The sequence below is a fragment of the Macaca nemestrina genome, chromosome 12 (genome assembly GCF_043159975.1).
Source record: "Macaca nemestrina isolate mMacNem1 chromosome 12, mMacNem.hap1, whole genome shotgun sequence".
In the NCBI taxonomy this organism is placed as follows: domain Eukaryota; kingdom Metazoa; phylum Chordata; class Mammalia; order Primates; family Cercopithecidae; genus Macaca; species Macaca nemestrina.
This window is the reverse complement of record NC_092136.1, coordinates 113,941,070-113,962,278: the sequence shown is the minus strand read 5'-3', so window position 1 is coordinate 113,962,278 and position 21,209 is coordinate 113,941,070. Positions and strand designations below refer to the sequence as shown.

General features: G+C 47.8%; 1 protein-coding gene across 1 annotated transcript in view; it reads right to left on the bottom strand.

Annotated features, from left to right (window-relative positions):
- Nucleotides 1-582, bottom strand: part of LOC105476473 (zinc finger and BTB domain containing 16) — a 198,016-nt gene extending 197,434 nt beyond the window's left edge. Inside the window, exon 1 of the mRNA XM_011732450.3 lies at nucleotides 299-582. The gene's annotated coding sequence lies outside the window, so the exon portion shown is untranslated. The remainder of the gene's footprint in view (nucleotides 1-298) is intronic.
- Between the last annotated feature and the right edge of the window lie 20,627 nt (nucleotides 583-21,209).

Below are 21,209 nucleotides of genomic sequence, written 5' to 3'. Positions count from 1 at the left end.
CTCAGCCCCCGCAGACCGCTACGCCCCCCACCTCTCACCCCGACCGTGCCCTGGAGAGGAAGGGCTGGGGAGGCAGCTGTGCCCAGGCTGACAGCCGGGGCTCCCCCTTCTAGCCGACCCCCAACCGGTTGCGGCGACGGCTGCAGCGGCAGGAAGGGAACACGCCAAATAAAAAAGGCACAAGCCCAGCGGCCGAGTGGCCGAAGCGAGCGCGCGCCCCCCAGACCTCTCCAGCCCCGGGGAGCCCCGGCGCGCGGCGCTCGCTCGGCGGTGCGCCTCTTCCCGGCCCCTCACTCACCGCAGCCGAGCCGGGCACTGTGGGGTGGGTGTGCGTGCCTGTCGGGGGGTGTGTGCCTGTGTCGGGGAGGGGTGTTGCTGGGGAACTGTTGCTCTCCGTATCAAGGCGGCAGCGACAGCATCGCCTGGCAGTTCGCAGTACCCGCTCTCATCGCCCTCAACTCCTCTCTGCTGCGAGGTTAGCAAATCACCACCGGCTGCTGCGCCTCCGCCGCGTCCCACGTCAACGCCGAGCCCCCTCCCCTGCAAGGCCCCGGCGCCTCTCCATCTTTAGTGCTGGCGGCCGAGCCCGGCTCCCTGCCCACAGCTGCCCCCCTTCCCTCCCCCCTCCCGCGCCGTCCTCGGGCTCAGCCCGCCCACCACCCCGCACTGGCCGAGCCCGCGCGCGCTCCCCGCCCCACCTCTCCTTTCCCCTCCCCTCCCTTCCCCTCCCTTCCCCGCGCTCCGCGCTCCGGGCTTCGCCTGACATCTAGCTGCTGCTGGGGCGCTGGCGGCCGCCGCTCACCGGCCGAGCGGAGAGGAAGGAAGGAGCTAGAAGACAGGCGTGCAGGGGACGCGGAATCCTTAATAGGGGAACTGAGGGTGAAGGGCGCGCAGGAGCCCCCACCTCCTCCCAAGATTTTAATTTCCATTGGATACGAGTTTTGTCCCCCCTCCCCCGCACCCCGGTGCTCAAGCACGCAGTTTTGTCCCCTCTTCCAATGTTTGCCCCAATTCAGTGTGTGTCATCTCGCCTTTAACTTTTTTCTCATGGCTCTGGGCTGCATTCCCAGTAGCCCCTGACATCTGTTTCAAAAGGCCGCTTTCCTAGTCCAAACCCGGGCCTCTCATCCTTCTGGCTACTGCGCGCCTCCCGGCTTGAGCATCCGGATTTCAAGAAGTCTCCCGAGGCAGAGTTCGAGGGTCCTGGTGAACCAGGTGCCAGAAGGTCCGCGAGATCTGTTGTCGCAGCGAGACGTCCCTTTTTAGCTGTCGCGATTGCTGGAGGCCAAGGTCGAGTCCTGGGAGAAACTTTTCTCTCTCTCAGACTTGGACAGCCTCTCGGCTCTGCCCGCACCCGACCCCCGACCCCCAGCAATCTGGGTGCAAACAGTTTCCGACAACTGCGCCCAGCTCAGTGCACAGCCTTCAGGGGGCAGGGGAAAACTTGGAAAAGCTCTGGGCCCCTCAGAAGTGCGTCCTCCTTCAGCGGGCCGTCCTGCTTTAGAGGGTAGAGAGGCCAAAGAAAATGTACCCTTCCTCTGACTGCAGAAAGCTGCCCTCTCCTCTTTTCCCTGGAGCTCAGCGAAGGTAGGGTGCCAGAGGTGGGAAGCGCTCTTTGGGCACCGGTTGTGGATTCTGACCAAAACCCAGGAGGTTGGGGTGGGAAGTGGGGGTGGCCGAGAGCGCCATCCAGGGGTCTCAGGCCAGTCAGCCCTCGAGGTCACGTGGTTTTAGCAATGCGGGGCTTAGGTCACCGAGGCCTGGGTCTGCATGTTCTGTCCGTGACTCGCGGGTGGGCCAAAGGTTTTCCGCAGGACTCACCTAGAATCACATCTCCATGCGTGCCTCTGGCACTGCCCCAGACGGAGAGTCAAGTCACTCTCCCGTGAACTGTAGGGCCATGGAAGGTGGCAGAAATCTGTATCTGTCTGCTGAAGGCCAGACAGCAGAGTTTACACATCGAACTGATCCGAGTTCACAAGGGCCGCTCATGGGACAGCCCCAAAGACGGGTCAGTCCATCCCAGCAAGAGCCACTCCTGACTCCTAAGAGCAGGGAAAGCTCAGGCCAGCAGGAGTCTGTAGAGAGAGCTGGGCAGGGGGAACACACTTGAGTGAAGGAAGGGCTCCTCTGATAGCACTGGATACAACCACATCCAACCCAGGGCAAGGGGATGGGAAACCCAGTCCCTGGGTATTCATTTCATTAACAATACAGAGCAATCCCTTTTAGAGACTACCTGTTTCTCCAACTAAGGTCTATACACCCTGTTAGAGGAAAGGGATTTAAAGAAAGTTAGGAAAGAACTGGTCTGCAAGGAAAGCAAGACTGGAGGGATGTAAGGAGAGGAGAAAAGACCCTCCTGGTGCCTCACCAGGGAAATAGAAGAAAGAATCATTACACTTGTTGAGCTTCTGCCTAGATAGTGCCTGCTGGAGGTTTCCGCTTTGCTGTCCACATCCACCTACCAGCCTCTCCTCAGTGCAGTAGCAGGAGAAGCACACAATTAACCCCCTGATCCTAATCTCCTATTAATCCTCAAATCAGAGAAAGAGAGAATCTCTGGAAACAATGGGAGAGAAAGCACAATCCTCCATGGCCCTGGCCTCCCACCCCCGTGCCATATTCACTCTATGTGAAAATCTCCCCTGCTTCATAAACTCTGCCCATTAAAAAGCCCAGCCCTTGTTAGTAAGTGTTAAAGAGAGATTAATGCCTGAATTTAAGAGGTGGAGAAGGTAACAAAAAGGAAGAAGGCAGGCGAGGCTGTGGGCTGAATGCCAGCATTGGGCTCCAAGCATTTCCACTTAGCGCTGAAGGCTGGCTGCACAGCAGTTTGATAAGGTTTATTGGGCCCAGATAAAGCAGCAGCAGCTCCCCCACCAAAACTGGCACCATTTATAGCCAGAGCTATGTCCTTGGGTCCTGGGAAGGCTGATGAGAATCCTCAGTTCAGAGATTTCATATGGCAGCACCTAAAAACAAGCAGGATGGAAAATTACAAGAGAATACTCAATTGCTCTCGCGCGCGCATGCCCGCTGTCTTTCTGTCTCTCTCATGTTCATGTATTTAGAATGATTTTTCTTTTACATTTTTTCTTGAAGGGTCTTGTAAGGGAAATCTGGGTATCAGTTCTAAAAATACACGAGATCTCAATCTCAGGGGGAGATCATGCTAGAGACAGAGGAATAGATGAGCTGGCTTTTGCATGGAATTCCATTGCTAAATCTTCTTATTCTCTCATCTCCTTCTTTACCCATGTACCTCCCACCACTGGCAGTCTTTCAGAGCTCAGTTAGTGGAAGAGGAGGGTATAGCAGTTCTAAGAGATCATACAGGAATGAGACAGTGAAAATAATAACTCATTCTCAGCACTGACTATGAACCTTAACACATTACCTATGTTGTTTTATTTAATCCACATAACAATCCTATTAACGCAGGTGCTATTATTTTCCCAATTTCTGTGGACGTGAAAACTGAGGCTCAGAGAGATTAAGTGCCCTACTGCAGACTGAAGCTCTATTAAACATCAGAGCTGAAACTTTAAATCAGACCATTCTGACTGCAAAGGCTCATGCTCTTAACTTCTAGATTATATAGCCTCTAGTGAAATAGATCAAGGAAACAAGGGCTTTTAACTTTCCTTCTTCTCTTGCTCTACTGAGGCCAAGATCTGTGCAGCAGCCAGCCAAGCTAAGGACCAAATGGTTCTCAGCTTGGTCACCAGGTAAACAGACTTAGATCCCCCAGGATCTTACACTTTGCCTCCTCCCTCAGAATCTCAGGCAGAAGTTGTGGAGGGGGCTTTGAATTACAAAAAATCTTCAACTAAAGAGATAGGAAGAAGAATATAGTGGTGTTTTGAGTATTCTGAGTATGAACGGAATATTCGTTGCAACTCTTTAAGTTCCAACTCTTAATTTGGAACATATATTTAATTTTTTTATTTCAAAGTAAACTTTTCTATCACGATTAAAAAAAATCAAAGATCCTACCTTTTGGGGAGAAGATGCTACTTTGCATTTCCCCAAAAACTTGTGCTGAGTGGAGAATGAAGCATGTTCAGGGAGAGATGCAGGTAGTGACGCCCTTGAGTAGAGGAAAAGTATTTTCTGCAGTTGAGAACTCCAGATTGCCACTGGGGAATGCACCAGGGCATCAGACCTTTACCCTACTAGGGACTGTTAGGGGAAGACACCGCAAACCTATTGTGTCCATTTCTGGAGTCAAAAAATCTTACAGTCTTACAGTCCTTCAGATCGTCATTCCAGACATCTACTATAGAGCTGTGGGTGATGTCAACAATTGGGCAGAGTAGGCTGGGCGCAGTGGCTCATGCCTATAATCCCAGCACTTTAGGAGGCCGAGGCAGGCGGATCCCTTGAGGTCAGGAGTTTGAGACCAGCCTGGCCAACATGGTGAAACCCTATCTCTACTAAAAATACAAAAATTAACCAGGCATGAAATACCAGCTACTTAGGAGGCTGAGGCAGGAGAATCGCTTGAACCCGGGAGGTGGTGGCTGCAGTGAGCTGAGATTGCACCACTGCACTCCAGTCTGGGCGACAGAGCAAGATCTCATCTCAAAAAAAAAAAAAAAAAAAAAAAAAAAAAAAAAAAAAAAAAAAAAAAATTAGGCAGAGTAGAATTTACTCCTGTATATGTTGACATTTTGTTTTTGTTTTTAAAATTTAATTCTTTCACATTACTTCTTGGATGCCCCCTCCAAAAAGCAGAGGGGGAAAGAATCAGGTGATGTGTGTGTTATGTGTTTTGGTTAGTTGATGCTCAGCAAACCAAGTAAGACGGCTTCTTTGATTAGTGATTGCCATCATCCCTCATCCCCCACCCCACCACTACCACCACCATCACCGCCCCAACCAACAGAGGCCTGGTTAGTGGTGTTTACAAACTTGAGTTTCTCTTTCAAGTGCCAAGTATGCCCTTCCCTTATCTACAGAGGAGAGAGTAACTTTTCAAAAGGGCAGGAGGAGGGATTTTTTTTTTTTTTTTTAGCCCCTGAGGCCTTGGGTCACTGTGACCCCAAGATCTTCATGATTGAGGAAGAAAAAGCTGCTGCTTCTCTCTCTATCTCTTTTCCCAACATATTGCAAATGGTGTTGGGACCTAATATTGTCAACTCAGATAGCAAATCTGAGTTGTTATTAGTGCAAAGATGCCCTAAGGGGGTAGGCAGCAAGGATGAGATCTGCAACGAATGTTATGGGGAAGTGTGTTCATAATTATAATGGGATTTAATGTACACTGGGACCAGATGATGGCAGCCATTTAAAAAAGAGATGCTTAATAAGAGAGGTCCCTTAATGACAGGCAGCAGGGCTCAGGATATTATGGAAGAAGCACCGTGTTTCACTGGGTGTCACAAACCATGTGCCAGGTTTTACAGGGTTCCTAACAAAGCTTTGGGGTGAAACATAGCAACCATTGATCGCCGTCAGCTATCAAGCATAATGTTTGAATATTGTCTTTGTAAGGGGCATATGCACTTAGAGGAAGGCATTTTCTCCCTTTCGGATACACATACTCACATAAGCATGGACCCATAGGCTCCAGGCCAACATTGAATAGTTTTTGATGTTTCTGGAAATCTGCTTTGTTCTGCAAAAGCTAGCCTCAATTTCAAAACTAAAATTTCGTCACTAGGGAAGGGTGCATTTTCCATATCGTGTGCATGAAGTGAAGCAGCATGAGTCCTATTACGGGTAATGGGAGTCCCACAGATGAATCCCCAGACACCACGCTGAAAATTAACCCCCAAGTCCTCATGGGGAGACATGGGTGTTTTTAACAGTTTGATGTTTCTTTGTTGGGGGGCCAGGAAGAGGGGCTGTGTAACAGTTTCTTACGCTGTTTAACTATAATAGCGGACTGCTTAACTTTTGAGTTAACATTATGGATTTTGATCCACGGCAGCTGTTTTATAACAGGAGCATTATAGTAATGGACAAAGCCATGCAAAAGGAAAACCGTGCTCCTTGGAGGTGCCACTATAGTCCAGAAATACAACTCCATGTCCTTTACCAAGTTTTTTTTTCTTCTCTCTCTCTCTCCTGATGTGAAAGCAGCATATGAAAACCTCATTCATCGAATACAGGCCTCAACCATAGTTACTGTGTTGGCCGTTCACAAAACATGATATGGCCAGACTTAGGGTCCTTAAAGCAGAATATTCCATTTATCCCGACAGGGAGAAAATGCAAGGAGTAAGCGAACACTCACCTTCCAGTCACACACGCTGAGAAGCTGAGTTTCTGGAGAAGCCTCTTTTCAAATAGCAGTGGTATGTCAGGGGTACACAAGCCATAAGATGAAGCTATTTTACTTGATAACAGGTAATTTATGCCAATCATATTAAAATTATAGCGAGACAAACGCTCGTATCTTGTAGAGTAGAATTGCAAATTTGTGTGGATTTGTAAGATGAAATGAAAGATGTCCTTGGAGTTCTCCCTTGAGAAAAGCTCAGTGCCTTTCCACTCACTGAGTGAGTGGAAGACCGGGAGATGCCTGTGAGCCAAGGCTGTGGTGGGCTCTGAGCCAGACACTTTGACTCTGCCTCCCTTGCCAGGCCAGGTTCATTTGTCTCTTTTGGAAGTCATTGCTGGATCTTGGATGTAATCTTCTCCACCCACCCTTGAGTCAGAATTAATTTCTCCCATTCTCCATAAGACCCTTAGCACTATTTGAACATTTATTATAGTATTTACCACCATCTGCCTTATATCTGACTGAGTCTTCATTCTGACCACCCCCTCCTTTCTGAGTTTCTGGAAGACAAGGCCTCAGTCTTGTTCAATCTAGTATTTCCACTCCCAAGCCCCAGAGCCTAGCACACTGTCAAACAGAGTAGATGTAAATGTTTGTCGATGAACTAACTGAAAGCATGCATGCATGAATGATTGAATGAACATAGAGACCAAATATTTTAGGAATTAGGGAGAGAGGGGACCATTCTGTATTCAAACATTTAGGGCAGAATTCCTTGTGCTAGGAGGTTTTCACCAGCCTTTGAAAGATGAATGGACTGTGGATAAGGGTTGATGATATCTGTTGAATTTAATTGTATACAGCTAATTGAGGGTATAACTGGGCTGTTTCAGTTAATGTCTTCCCCAGGGGCCTAGAACCAAGCTTTTCTCAATATCCTAGGAGTTTTAATAAATGTTTATTAAATTGTCTGGGCATGGTGGCTTACGCCCGTAATCCCAGCATTTTGGGAGGCTGAGGCGGGAGGATCGCGTGAGCTCAGGAGTTGGACACCAGCCTGGGCAACATAGTGAGACCTCCTGTCTACAAAAAAAATAAAAAATAAATGAGCCAAACATGGCGGCATGCACCTGTAGTCCCAGCTACTTGGGAAGCTGAGGAGGGAGAATTGCTTGAGCCCAGGAGGCTGCTTTGAGCCGTAATCACACACTGCACTCCAGTGTTGGCAACAGTGTGAGAGCCCATCTCAAAAAAAAAAAAAAAAAAAAAAATTGCATTGAATTGAAGTGAAATGAATTTGTTTGAATCACATTGCTTATCACTCCCCCACAATGGGCTTGTCATCCCAGGCCCAAGCAGCTAACCAGTTTGAGGCAGAAAGAAGAGCATCTGACCCCTCCTAGGAACCCCAGTGGATGTAGGACTGCTGACTGAATCCAGCACTAGCATTTGAGACACGCATTAGGCACGAGTACTGACAGATTCATTCTGCTGTTACCAGGTGTAGCAGAGACTGGCTAGCTGTTCCCCAAACTTCTTCCTGGGCACACCTACATTTTTTGGCTTACCTTGCAGTTGGGTGCAGGCCATGTGATGGAGTTCTGGCCAACAGATTGTGAGCAGAAATCCTCTGTGCCACTTCCAGGACTGGCCCATAAAAACTCCCAGGTGGAACTCCACATTCCCTTTTCTTTCCTGTGACTTGATCCCATGAGCATAGAGCTATCTTAGAAGCTGAGCAGTGAAAGACAGCAGGGCCAAGATGGACGGAGCCTCGAGCCCTGAATTACGCTTGGAGAAGAGCTGCCTGCCTACTAAAAAACATCTATTTTGGATTTTATATAAATAAGAAACAAACTTCTGATATCTTCCATAGGGCTGCCAAATAAAATAAATTAATGAAAATGTTAAATTTGAATCTCAGATAAACAATGAATAACTTTTTAGTATGTCTCAAATATTGCATGGAACATAATTATACTAAAAAATTGTTTATCTGAAATTCAAATTTCAATTTTTTGTTTGTTTTTATTTTCCTAAATCTAGCAACCCTAGTTTTTAGCTGTTACATATTTTTCAGCTTATTATAGTAACTAGCACCTTGGTTTCATTTGTCAGAAGCAGCAAGGATATAGCACCTGAGCTGGGATTTCACGGGGACAAGGAGAGGCCTCCAGGTCCACTTGACCACAAGGAAGTTATGTATCGGGCGCCCTGTGTGGACAGGGCCAAAGGGCAAATGAGGAAAGATCCTGACAGTTTCTAGTCCACCCTTTTTCCTATGAGCCTCTTTTTCCTCAGCAGCCTCTTCCACCCGACTGAGTTTCTATGGGTGCAAGGATGGGGGCAGAAAGGAAGGCATCATAATGTGGATCTATTCAAGACCTTGGTCAAGCCAGTGATCTTCCTATCTTCCACTTCCTCCTTTGTACCGTCAATACCCAGCGTAGCATAAAGGCTAAGAGCTTGGGCTTTGATTTAATCAGGTGGGTCTGTATTCAATACATCCACCACATTGGTCCTGGGTGGTCTCAAGAAAATTACTTAAGCTCTCTGATTTGCAATGTGCTCCCCTGTAAACTGAGGACAATTAGAGTATCCACCTCACTAAAGATTCTGTGAGGATGCTCAAGGAGTGCCTGGCCCACAGTAAAAGATCTGAAAACGTTAGGTAATATTAGTGTTGTCAGGTAATCTTTCTTTCTACCCTCCTCCTCCAAAGTAACTTATTATAAATATTTGGAGTAAGGCATTGTAATTAATTTTATTTTTGTTTTGTTTGGCTTTGATTTTTGACATGGAGTGTCGCTCTGTTGCCCAAGATGGAGTACAGTGGTGTGTTCTTAGCTCACTGCAACCTCCGCCTCCCAGGTTCAAACGATTCTCCTGTCTCAGCTCCCGAGTAGCTGAGAGGCACCCACCACTATGCCCAGCTAATTTTTGTATTTTTAGTAGAGACGGGTTTTCGCCATGTTAGCCAGGGTGGTCTCGAACTCCAGACCTCAGGTGATCTGTCCACCTTGGCCTCCCAAAGTGCTGGAACTACAGGCGTATGCCACTGTGCCCGGCCAATTTTAAATCTCTTTAAAAGAATGAAGCATGACCTGTGTTTCTTGGCTTCTAATTGCAGCTGAGCGCAGCCGTTTGTGGCCCTGTTCTCCCAGGCTCGTCTCGTTCATTCTGTTGGGAGTGAGGTGAGCAGGCAAATGGAGAGCGAGGCAGGGTGTGCAGGGGGTGGTGTTAATTTTCACCTCGTAGCATGACATGTTTATTAGTGTGTACGTACGTTAAGCGCAGCAGCCTGGTTTCCTTGAGTTAAATAGCAGTCATGCCCAACTGGCTCTCCACGTACCATTACTCCAAGTGATTGAGCCAATTTCTCCCTCTGCCATGAGTTTAAGTTGTAAACCTCTCAGCCAGACAGGGAGGCAATGATGGGCTGCCTGTTGTGATTATTATTAACCTTTAGCATTACACTCACAAGACCAGGGGGGTCTGTAGAGACGCCCAGGGTGACGCAGGCACAGACTGCAGGCTCCCATCCACCCACCTCGGTTCAGCCTGCATCTCTTCACCACAAGAAAGGCAAGCATGTGAGTGTTCACTTTGGCCATGCTGGGAGGCTCCAGCCTACCAATCTGGGGTGAGAGATGGCTTGTGCTGGGTGAATAGAGAAATGTTGGGTGTGCTCTGTTCCATTTGGGCAGAGGAAAAGACAGGGCATTCATTGCAGGAAAGCTGGAAAAGAGATTTCTTTCTTTCTTCCCTCCCTCCCTCCCTCCCTTCTTTTCTTTTCTTTCTTTCTTTCGACAGAGTTTCGCTCTTGTTGCCCAGACTGGAGTGCAATGGCTCAATCTCAGCTCACTGCAACCTCCGCCTCCCAGGTTCAAGCGATTCTCCTGCTTCAGCCTCCTGAGTAGCTGGGATTACAGGCACCCGCCACCAAGCCTAGCTAATTTTTTGTATTTTTAGTAGAGACAGGGTTTCACTATGTTGGCCAGGCTGATCTTAAACTCTTGACCTCAAGTGATCCACCCGCCTCGGCCTCCCAAAATGCTGGGATTACAGGCATGAGCCACTGTGCCTGGCTGGAAAAGAGATTTTCTAGGGGTGCCTCCATATTCAGAAATCATTTGCCAGCCAGAATTTTTTCTTTGCCATATATTTGTCAGCCAGCTGCTAAGTTATCCAGGCAAAATTTGCAGGGACAGCAGCTACCCCCTAGCTGTTAGCTAGTTGACCAAGATCACATATATTTAGCATAATTATAGCAGGAACTTGGAGTCACAGAGGGCTACATGGAAGGAGAAAGTGTTAAGGAAGCTGTCTATCCCAGATCCACCGCTCACCGTGACTTTCCCCCTTCCAGTCCATATTTCTTTTATTTTCCTTCAAGGAACCAACCTTCTTCCTTGTTGATTAATCACGAATTGGCAGGGATGGCAGTTCCCTGAATGTGGGCAGCTTGTTTTGCTTTTCTGAACAGTTTGGTCTCTGAAAATCTCTGAGAAGAAAAAAAGTCCACCACTCAGCCCTAGGGTGCTTGTATTGCTGCTTTGTTAAAAATCCAAGTGTACCTTTGGGCTGGCACTGGGGGAAATCTGCAGTCAAAAAATAATTCTGCCCTCAGGAAGGTTACTGTTTACTAAGCAAGGCTGGAATCAGGAAGGGCAGGTGGTGGGAGACCTTGTGTTACTGTTGTTTCCCAAAATGAAAGAGGATCAGGGAGAGGGAGGTGTTTGGGAGGACAAGCACCACACAGAGCCTGCCTGGGTCAAAGGTAACAGAGTAACCAATGAAGCCAAAATCTGACTTTTCCATTTCCTTTGATCTTGCTCAGCAATTTCCTCCAGTCTCTTGGAGGGGCACCTGCCAGCAGTATGATCAACTCCGTTGTTTATGTGGAATGAATATTGATTTGATAGGCGTAAACAAATTTAAGCCATACCTTCCATTTATTTTGGCCATGACATTTATTGAATACTGCTTATGAGGGAATAACCTATGGCTAACACAGGTTGAGGACTCACTCGGCAACAGGGTCTGGCTCTTGACATGTGTCATCTCCTTCACTCATCCAAGTAATCCCATGAGGTGTGGACTGTTGTCAAACCCATTTTACAGCTGAAGAAAATGAGACAGAGAGCTAAAGCAGCCTTCCTGAGGCCACACAGCTAAAGGGCAGCCAGCTCCCACAGACTCCATGCCTGGCCCGCTTGTCCTCATACTTCCTCTTTGGATTAATTTCCATTCCTGGTGGCAGAGGCATTCGGTCCTGCATCAAGAGAAGGGAAGGAGATGGGGCCCGGCTCATGGCTCACGCCTGTAATCTCAGCACTTCAGGAGGCCGAGGCAGGCAGATCACTCGAGCTCCAGAGTTTAAGACAAGCCTAGGCAACATGGCAAAACCCTGCTGTCCCTATAAATAAATAAATGAATATATATATATATAAAAGCCAGGCATGGTAGCGCACCTGTAGTCCCAGCTACTTGGAAGACTAAGGTGGGAGAATCGGTTGAGCCCATGTGTTTGAGGTTACAGTGAGCTACAATCACACCACTGTACTCCAGCCCTCTGTGACTGCAGGTTCCTGGTATAATTAAGCTAAATATACATGGTCCTGGTCAACTAGCTAACAACTAGGGGCTGGCCATTGCCCTGGAAATTTCAGCTGCATAACTTAGCATCAGGCTAATACATGGCAAAGAGAAAAAAACTCTGGCTGGTGAATGATTTCTGAATATGGAGACACTCCTAGAAGGTCTCTTTTCTGGCTTTCTTGCCATGCCCCTTCCTTTCCCCTGCCAAATGTAACAGAGGACACCCAACATTTCTCTCTTTTTTTTGGACAGTGTCTCTCTCTGTCGCCCGGGCTGGAGCGCTGTGGTGTGATCTCAGCTCACTGCAGCCTCCACCTCCCAGGTTCAAGTGATTCTTCTGCCTCAGCCTCCCAAGTAGCTGCGACTATAGGCATGTACCACCATGCCCGGCTAATTTTTGTATTTTTAGGAGAGACAGGGTTTCACCATACTGGCCCGGCTGATCTCAAACTCCTGACCTCAGGTGATCCACCTGCCTCAGCCTCCCGAAGTGCTGGGATTACAAGCGTGAGCCACTGCGCCCGGCCTCTTTTTCTGTCCTCTAGGTTGAGGAGAGGAAGTGGGGCGCTGGCTTAGTATGGAAAATAGATAGGCTGGTAAAGCTGTTATGTTCATTTTTAAATGAGTACCCACCAGGCACTCATGCCTATTCGTATACATTAGGTGTAACTAGAAAGCAAGGCAGTTCACTTTTCCATAAGCATGCAAGAGTTTGCCCTCTTCAAAACAGTTGCCCTCTTCAAAATGCCAGATAGAATCTTAAAAGCAAAAGATATTTGAAGTATCAACTAGTCCTAAGGTGAGTGGTGGGACTCGACTCCAGAGGCGGGGCTTAGACACCAGACCAAATGGAGGGCCAGCTAAAACAGATAGGCAGAAGCAGCTCTCCATAAGACAGCCCACCTGTGTGCCATGTCAGTTTACCATTGCCATGGCAATACTTGGGAGTTACTGCTCCTTTCCTTGGCAATGAACTGATGACCCCAAACTTCTACATAAACTACCCCTAATCTACGTGTAATTAAAAGTAGGTATAAATACGACTGCAAAGCTGCCCTGAGCTGCTGCTCTCTGCCTATGGAGCGGCCCTTGTCTGCAGGAGCAGTCATAGAGCTTAACACCACTGGAGCTGTAACATGACTGCTTCAGTACAGCTGTTTTCTTCTACCTCACCTTGCCCTTGAGTTATTTCCTGGATGAAACCAACTCATGGGCTAAGCCCCACGTTGGAGTTCACCTGCCCTGCATTAGTCCAATCTCACCATTTTACGAGAGAGAAAGCAGAACAGAGAGGTGGCACAGTATTCCCAAAGTCATATGGCCAATGAGCACCGGGACTTGGGACCACAGCCAATTTGGTACAATCAAGAGAATGTCATGGAAGCCATTCAGCCATTCTTGGAGATATTGCGGTATTGCCTTCCAAGTACATAGCATTATTTTTTTTTAAATCTTCAGTCATGGTGTGTTCCGAATTGGTGGGTTCTTGGTCTTGCTGACTTCAAGAATGAAACCATGGACCCTTCGTGGGGAGTGTTCAGAGTTCTTAAAGATGGTGTGTGTGGAGTTTGTTCCTTCAGATGTTCAGATGTGTCTGGAGCTTCTTCCTTCTGGTGGGTTCACAGTGTTGCTGACAAGAATGAAGCTGCAGATTTTTACAGTGAGTGTTACAGCTCTTAAACGCAGGATAGACGCAAAGAGTGAGCAGCAGCAAGATTTAGCATAAAGAGCAAAAGCACAGAGTTTCCACAGGGTGGAACAGGACCCAAGCGGGTTGCTGCCGCTAATTTGGGCAGCCTGCTTTTATTCCTTTATCTGACCCCACCCACATCCTGCTGATTGGTCCATTTTACAGAGAGCTGATTGGTCTATTTTACAGACAGCTGATTGGTCCATTTTGACAGAGTGCTGATTAGTGCATTTACAATCCTTTAGCTAGACACAGAGTGCTAGACACAAAAGTTCTCCAAGTCCCCCCTAGGTTAGCTAGATACAGAGTACCGATTGGTGTATTTAGGAACCTTGAACTAGATACAGAGTACTGATTGGTGTATTTACGAACCTTGAGCTAGACACAGGGTGCTGATTGGTGTATTTACAATCCCTTAGCTAGACATAAAGGTTCTCCAAGTCCCCACTAGACCCAGCAGCCCAGCTGGCTTCACCTAGTGGGTCCTGCACCAGGGCAGCAGGCGGAGCTGCCCGCCAGTCCCACTTGCCAGTCCCACGCCATGCACCCGCACTCCTCAGCCGTTGGGCAGTTGATGGGACCCAGCGCCGCGGAGCAGGGGGCTGTGCTCGCTCGTTGGGGAGGCTAGGGCTGCGCGGGAGCTCACCCTGGTCGCCGGGGGAGCGCGGAGGCGGGGCGGGGGGAGTTCGGGCATGGCAGGCTGCAGGTCCCGAGCCCTGCCCCGCGGGGAGGCAGCCGGAACTCACGCTCAACTGTGAGCGCCCAGCGCAGCCCAGGTTCCCGCCCGCGTCTCTCCCTCCACACCTCCCCGCAAGCAGAGGGAGCCGGCTCCGGCCTCGGCCAGCCCAGAGCGGGACTCCCACAGTGCAATGGCCGGCTGAAGGGCTCCTCAAAAGCCACCAGAGTGAACGCCGAGGTTGAGGAGCGTCTGAGAGTGAGAGCTGCTAGCACGTTGTCACCTCTCAATGGCATGTCTTGCCCATAGAGGGAAGATTTGATTTTCAAAAACTAGCACCAATATCTCAAGAGGGTGGTGAAGCTGGGTAATAAAATTTGAGGTCACAAACAAGGGGGACTAGGGAGCAGTAGAGTTGAAACCCTCCTGTGGCTCATAACCCAGCAATAATAGCAACACGGTGGTAAGAATTCTATTCTCAGGGCCGTGGCTGACGCCTGTAATCTCAGCACTTTGGGAAGCCAAGGCCGGTGGATCACCTGAGGTCAGGAGTTTAAGACCAGCCTGGCCAACATGGTGAAACCCCATCTCTGCTAAAAATACAAAAATTATACAAGCATGGTGGTGGGCGCCTGTAATTCCAGCTACTTGGGAGGCTGAGGCAGGAGAATTGCTTGAACCCAGGAAGCAAAGGTTGCAGCAAGTTGAGATGACACCACTGCACTCCATGCTGGACAACAGAGCAAGACTCGATCTAAAAAAAAAAAAAAGATATTGTCTTTCTCAATGTGTAATATATATTTTCTCAACATGTAATCTACATTCGGAGCTATATTATCTCCATATCTGTATGTGTGTGTATTTGTGTGTGTGTGTATATATATAAATGTATGTATACCTATGTGTGTAAACACCCATACAGGTGTATATAGTCATTCTGATGTACTAGTTTAAAACTGATCCTGTTACTTGATAGGTGTGATTTCTACATGCACAATCCATTAATGTTTTTGTTTAAGGTGAGAGATGATGAGATTCCATGGAGAAGCAATGTGCCATGTCAAGACCTAGGCTTTGAAATCATACTAATGTGGGTCTCGAACCAAGTTCTGTCATTTAATAGCTGTGAAAGTTTGGCAGATTTCTTAAGCCTCAGTTTCTTTACGAATATAATGATGATAGCTAAGGTCTCTGTAACTTTGAAGAAGTTAAGGAACATGGCCAAGATCTCCCATTCATAAACGATGAAGCTGGAAGTAAACCTAGGTCTATCGGATTCCCAAAGGTGGCCCTTTCCTGGACGCCCCTCTGACTGCACCCCATGCATAGGGAAGCAGAGGACATTTCCCTGGGAATGAATGCCACTTTTGGACTGGAGATAAGATGGCGATCCTGCCCGATCTTTTCTTTTTAAAGCTACCACTTTTGCCCTGTGTGAAAACAGCAAATAGGTTAAGATTACGTATGTTTCTAGTGGTATGTGTATTAGACTCCAGTAAAAAAATAAAATAAAATAAAATTCCTCTCCCACTCCCTCACCCATGACTAAAAATAAAATGCCAAAAATATTGCCAGGAAGAGAAATTTGGTGAAAAGCAGGAAAGACTATAAATTGACTACAGTCTACTGCAAAACATGGATTTCTCTGGTTTCTTCGTTCTGTATAAACTCTCAGTCATCAGAAGAGATTTTCTTTTCAAGGAAAAGCATTCAAAGAAACTACAGCAATATTTGACTGTGTAGAAGTTCTTCTCCAAGAAAGACAATATCCAATCTTTCCAGAAAGATAATTTTCCTTTACTGAGTTTACTACCTGCTGAGTGCCTTTAGTAAAAAGAAAAAGATAATGGAGGGGTGGTGATTTTTTTTCTCCCCCAGCATCTTTTTGGAATGTTCTGAAATGTTTAGTTATTGATTTTCCATCAGACAGATTGTAGAGAGCATGGTGAAATGATGAGAACATTAGATTTCCACTCAGAAGGCCTAGATTCAAGGTCAGCTCTGCCAAACACTTCCTGTGTAGCCTTGGGAAATTCACTTAACCTCTCTGTGCTTCAACATTCTCCTCTGTAAAACTGAAGATATTATACAGAAAAAGTTTTGACCAGTTTAAAGTACTTGCTCAGTTCTTTGAGAAGAGCTCTAAGACTTGTGTCTAACTGACTCCCAGCTTCAGCAAGTTAATTCCCCTCCTTGGGTTCCTTGTGGAGAACATGAAGATGTTGAGTTAGTTTTATCACTAAACGTGCTCTACCTAGTAAATTCTCTAATACTCTGTGAACTCTATCAGATACACTGAAATGAGGTGCTGGCAGCTGCGGACGGAGAGAAGGTACGATGTGGGTGTGCTTAAAGGAAGGTCTCTATCACAACCTTGCCCCCTCCATCCTGAGGGTGCTCAGGAACTGGGAGGCCTCCACACACAGGAGCAGAATGAGGAGAGTGAGCTCAAGCTGGGCTTCAACTTTAGCAGAAAATGGGAAGGAGCCCCTGCCAATGATGGCTCTCTGTGGCTCTGGAAAGGAAACAACATAGCAGCAGTGAAGCCACGGTCAGGTCATAGAGGAGGGAGTAGGAGAGGAGGGCATGGCAACTGTAGTTATGGAGGCTTTAGCTATGACCCAAATAGGGTCTGTGGTATAGAGGGGGAGGATGAAGAACTAGAAAGAGATATAGATATGCTACTTTGAATCAGGTTTGCAAACAATTTGTTCCTCCCTTGTTCAGAGATCATGCCCAAACAGCATATGCCCGACTCAAAACAGATAATGAAAGATGGCTAGTGCCCACCTCAGGGCCTTGGCACTTGCTGCTCCCACGACTGTAGCTCTCTGTGCAGCACCCAACACTCTTGTTTCCACTGGCCCTTTTCTCAGTATTTCCATCGAACAACTCTTCCCCGCTGAGAGCCAGAGCACCTCCTTACAACTGCCCCATTTGGAGCTCTCCCTCTCCTTCAGGCCCTCCTCTGGGTTTGATTGTTTTTATAGTACTTGTTACTCCCAGAAATGGTTTCCTTTGTGTATATGACCTTGTTTATTTCCTGCCGCCGCCCTTCCTGGAAACTCCCCAGGGCTCCCCTCTAGTTAATGTAAGCTTCATGAGGGCAGAGGGCTGGACTGTGATTCATTCAGTCATACCCCAAGATCCAGGACAATGTTTGGCATAGAGAGCTCATAATAAATATTTGTTCAGAGAATGAAAGAACAAAACAAGAAATGTGCTTTTTTTTTTTTTCCTCTCCCCAGGAAGACTTTTAAACAAACAGGCAGCATGTTCTTGAGAATGTGGGATTCAGGCCCAAAAAATTAACAGCTGGGGAAATGAAAGGAATATGTCTTTCCGTCGGCTCTGAGTAGAGATTCCATTTGTGTGTTATGGTTATTTTCATTGATACTGCTAACCAAAAGAAATAGCCTCATGCATCATTATGTCCCTGCTGTCTGAGGGTGGGTCAGCAAAGAAGGCGGCTGGTTGGGCACAGTGGCTCATGCCTGTAATCCCAGCACTTTGGGAGGCCAGGGTGGACAGATCTCTTGAGGTCAGGAGTTCAAGACCAGCCTGGCCAACATGACAAAACACTGTCTCTACTAAAAACACAAAAATCAGCTAGGCATGGTGATACGTGCCTGTTGTCTCAGCTACTCGGAAGACTGAGGCAGGAGAATCGCGTGAATCCGAGAGCTGGAGGTTGTAGTGAGGCAAGATCGTGCCACTGCGCTCCAGCCTGGGTGACAGAGTGAGACTCCATCTCAAAACAAAAGAAAAAAGGCAAAATGAATGGTAATGTCTGAAATTTGTGTGGACCTGTGCCCGGTACTTTTACATAGCAGTAGCTTGTTTTACCACTTTATAAAGTATAGAGTTAAGACCTGGATCCAGGTCCACCAGCAACGTCAGCACTCTTGCCTTTGCATTTAAACATAGTACAAATGAACACAGGTGGCCAGGCGTGGTGGCTCACATCTATAATCCCAGCACTTTGGGAGGCCAAGGTGGGAGGGTCACCTGAAGTCAGGAGTTCGAGACCAGCCTGGCCAATGTTCTGAAACCCCATCTCTACTAAAAACACAAAAATTAGCCAGGTGTGGGGGTGGGCTGCCTGTCATCTCAGCTACTGGGGAGGCTGAGGTGGAAGTGCTTGAACCCAGGAGGCAGAAGTTGCAATGAGCCAAGATCGTGCCACTGCACTCCAGCCTGGGTAACAACAGCAAAACTTCATCTCAAAAAAAAAAAGAAAAAAGAACACAGGCTTGCTGGCTTCCCACGGAGAGGTCAAAACCGGAGCCCCTGTAGATGGGGCAGGTGATAATAAGCTTGCGAGCAAGGCCAGGACGAGGGTGAGGCAGCTAAGATGCAAAATTCAAAAAGTATCACCCTCGGAGCACTTGCGTGATTCTAAGTGTGACGCCTCCTTACATTTTGTACCATGAGGCCACACACTGCCTCACCCTGTCCTGGCCCTGCCCATTGGAGTTTTTTGCAAGTTCTCTGTCCTTTTCGATCATGTCATCTGATGCTGCTTTGTCTAGAAATAGCATTAAAATAAACAGAGTGAATTGATCTTGGAGGAGGATTTGGCCCACTTTGACAACTCGTTTCTAGCTACCTCTTGGCAAGCTCCTCTCCAAATGGCCACTGGAATTATTTTTGTAAAGGACAGATCTGTCACTCCCCTTCAAGGGCTCTTTTCATACGTTTAAAAAATCAAAACAGCCTAAACAACTTGGCACGGCCTTTAAGACCTTTATACATTGGCACCATTCTCCTGCCCCAGTGAACCGCTCCCCACTGCCTGACTCAGCCATGCACTATCATGCCTCCTCAGCTCTGGGCAGACTGTGCCTTCTACTCGAGGTACCCTTCTCTGCCTGTCTGGACCAAAATCATCTCTCCTTCAAAGTCTAGCTCCAAGGTCATCTGTGCCCAGCACACTGCCTCGCTTTAAGAAAGTCTGGAGAACATTTAGGTGGACATACGAGAGGAAGAGAGAAGTTCCAAATTAGGAGAAGCGTAAAGATGCTGAGATTTTTGCAGCACCTTAGATGACAGATATCCTTCGGCACATTGCCACTGAGAAGGCTAAGGAGCAGGATGGTGAATGTGGTGGGGAGAGATGAGGGATGAATATAAGTCCTTGCACATGTGTATTGGGATATGGCGGACCAGTTGACAGCCAGCATAAGGTCCTCTTTCCTCATTAGTCCTGGGAAATCCATACGTGTGCCATGGAATTTTAAAAGACCAGAACATACTACCTCTGGCTGGAAGTTTGGGGTGACCCGCCCCCATCGTTTGGTTTCCTCTTCTCCATGATTGTCTCAGAAATTGGAAGGAATCAGCCGGGTGTGGTGGCTCGCGCCTGTAATCCCAGCACTTTGGGAGGCCAAGGCCGGCAGATCACAAGGTCAGGAGGTCAAGACCATCCTGGCTAACACGGTGAAACCCCGTCTCTACTGAAAATACAAAAAATGGCCGGGTGCGGTGGCTCAAGCCTGTAATCCCAGCACTTTGGGAGGCCGAGACGGGCGGATCACGAGGTCAGGAGATGGAGACCATCCTGGCTAACAAGGTGAAACCCCATCTCAACTAAAAAATACAAAAAATAACTAGCCGGGCGAGGTGGCGGGCGCCTGTAGTCCCAGCTACTCGGGAGGCTGAGGCAGGAGAATGGCGTAAACCCGGGAGGCGGAGCTTGCAGTGAGCTGAGATCCGGCCACTGCATCCCAGCCTGGGCGACAGAGCGAGACTCCCTCTCAAAAAAAAAAAAAAAAAATACAAAAAATTAGCCAGGCGTGGTGGCGGCGCCTGTAGTCCCAGCGACTCAGGAGACTGAGGCAGGAGAATGGTGTGAACCCAGGAGATGGAGCTTGCAGTGAGCTGAGATTGTGCCACTGCACTCCAGCCTGGGCGACAGAGTGAGACTCCGACAAAAAAAAAAAAAAAAGAAATCGGAAGGAATCAGGCAAGTCAAGGTGGCTCACACCTGTAACCCCAGCACTTTGGGAGACCGAGGTGGGCAGATTACTTGAGGTCAGGAGTTCGAGACTAGCCTGGCCAACATAGTGAAACCCCATCTCTACTAAAAATTAAAAAAAAAAAAAAAAAAAAAGCCAGGCATGGTGGTGTGTGCCTGTAGTCCCAGCTACTCGGGAGGCTGAGGCACAAGAATCGCTTGAATCCGGGAGACAGAGGTTACAGTGAGCTGAGATCATGCCACTGCACTCCACCCCAGGCAACAGAGCAAAACTCTGTCTCAAAAAAAAAAAAAAAAAAAAAGAAAGAAATCAGATGTGAACCCAGCTCATTTCTGGTGGCCAGAGGGGTATCCAGATCTAGGAGGTTAGTGCTAGGCATAGGGTTGGGATCCTACCAAGCTAGCAAGCCAGGGCCTCCCAGGGCTCCTGCCCTACATTCCCTGCACAAAAGGGGGTTGGGGAGTTATCTTTAGTACTCAGCCTGGGCAGAGCTAACTTTATAGCCTGGCTAAGTGTGAGTCACTCTTTGAACTAACTTGTTTATACAGTATTTTCCCGTGACAACCTCGGTCCTAGCTGTTGGTTGTAAAATGAAACCAGGTTCCCCAGGACCTCCCCAATCTACCCAGGTCCCATTTTTAGACTTTGCCTTTTAACATTCGGGCTTCCTGAAGCCACCGGGGTCAGGGATATGTAACTGCTTTGCAGGTTTAACATGCAGGCTGTACAGAGCCCAGCCTCTAGTGGCTTGCCCCCTCCCCATTTTTTTGTCTAAGTTGCCATCTATTTGTTTCCCCTCCTCCTCTGTGTTTAACTTTTCTGTCTTCTTTGCATGATCTTGAGAATCAAGCCAAAGTCAGGCTGACATTTTGGCCTGGTCTCCCCAAGGAACTCAGCTCTAAGGTCTTTGTTCCTGGAAAGAAAGTTTATATATATGTTGATTCAGAAGAGGCTTTGAAGGAGAAAGGACAGACATGAATGCTGTGATGCTAATAATTCTAGTCATAGATAATGATGATGTCCACATTTACA